Source organism: Triticum aestivum, chromosome 4D, assembly GCF_018294505.1.
Source record: "Triticum aestivum cultivar Chinese Spring chromosome 4D, IWGSC CS RefSeq v2.1, whole genome shotgun sequence".
Classification (NCBI taxonomy): domain Eukaryota; kingdom Viridiplantae; phylum Streptophyta; class Magnoliopsida; order Poales; family Poaceae; genus Triticum; species Triticum aestivum.
This window is the reverse complement of record NC_057805.1, coordinates 1591213-1593175: the sequence shown is the minus strand read 5'-3', so window position 1 is coordinate 1593175 and position 1963 is coordinate 1591213.

Below are 1963 nucleotides of genomic sequence, written 5' to 3'. Positions count from 1 at the left end.
CCCATTTGTTGGTATTCCCTTTTGAAACAACACGGGTACCAAGAAGAATGGTGATGGGGAGAAGTATCACTGTACCAAGATGTCATGCGAGGTGGTGAAATTCTTACGACATACTTGACATAAAAGATGGTAATACTCCAAGGTAAAGAAGAACAATTGCTGGATAGCAAGGAACTCAAGGTATAACACCAAACACGAACAAGCTTGTGTTGGTGGGAAGGCAATAAAGTGGTCGACGATAACACAGATCATCGAGGGCAAGGATGGTATTTCTCATCATGAACTCCATCGATATCCTGGAAGAGCGCATAAGGTTGATGATGATCACGACACATTTGTCGAAAGATTTCATGAAGAGGTAAAATCAGCGACGACATCAAGTCAAAGGAATGATGAAGCAGACGGTTATTGGAACCATGGGTAGGACACACGCTTGAAATCAAGCTTGTTGTTCAAGGTGAAATGGTAGGAGAGGAAGATCGGCGTAAGCTTAGCTCATCATCGAAAGTTGTGCTCCGGGGTCAAGGACCAGGTAGCACAGTTAAAATTTAGCACGCTAATGATATAGCCGATCAGGCTAGGAATGACTTAATGATTATTAAACTCGTAAGCAACGAAAATTTCCTAGAGTTATTGAATCGGAGTGCGGACTTGATTCACTAATCGGTGTTCTCGGTTGACAAACAACCCAGAGCCCATGAAGTGACAAAGACAAGGTAAGGTAGTACTTCATCAAAGTTTATAAGATGTAGTGCAATGGTAAGATATCCTCGAGATACCAGGGGTAATACTCAAAGGTAGATCATAATAGAGGTTGGGCAGGCGTATTGACCTGCAGAAGACAAGTGATTTAACTTGTCCAAGAAATGGTATTTAAAGGAGAACATGGTCGGAACCACGATTGCAAAAGGCCAGATCCCAGATATAAGATGAACTTATACCATGGGAATAATTAATTTAAGAGAAGCTTTTAATGATAAGATCTACATCGTGTCCATGGGCATGAACACAAAGTTCAAGGTCGACTCCCACTTCTTCAATGCATAACCTTCCCTTCGCCTCTCGTATTTTGACAAAGACATTAGTTGTCAAAAGTTTTACCTGGTGTAATACCAGATAAGTATGTCCCGAGAAATCTTTCGGGTTCACACAAATTAAGGAAGGCATAGGTTCAACCCATCGGGGCATCGAAGAAAGATATACTACAAACTTCAGGAGTAAATAACACAAGCTCAGAAGTAGAGCACGGTCGACAAAGCAGAGGATACAATTTACTAAAAGCATCATGTATCCTAGGAAAAGCTCTCAAGCTTATTTAATATGGAGGACATTGTCGGATAAAATCCGAAAAAAGGGTCTGGTGGTCCCCAAGGGATCTGATGTGAGCATCAGTACTCAACTAGAGGAAGAACGAATGTAAGGAGATCAGACTATAGAAACAACTGACTAACTCAAAAGCTCAAATGCAAAGGAATTATGAATTCCAAGACAAGGGATCAGAAGCAATGCTCTGATTAGGGATGGATAAGTTGAATAGCCTTAGGGGTACAATCGATGACGATTTGATTGGTCGAGATCCAGCTCATGTTAAAGATGTCTGAGCCGGAAGGATGAATTCTAGGATATGATTGAGGAATGCGAGCATTCGCAACAAATTGAATCAACGGACTCAAAATGATAATGACAAAAGATGCCAATAAGATTATAGACTTATGGGATTAACCATAATGCTAGTAAGCAAGAATTTCAAGAGCAACAGGCTCCTGAAGATTTTCGGAAGATCGAATGATATTTTGAACACTTTTGTGAAATACTTGAATCAACTGGGGATGAGCGGATACTCGGTAAGTGCGAGGATTATCCGTAGGGGTATTCAGGTGACAATGAACAGCAAGGTAGTAAGCTCAAAGGATTCTCGGAACAACAGAGAGAATTTCGGGGTATCTTGTAATAACAAGATCAC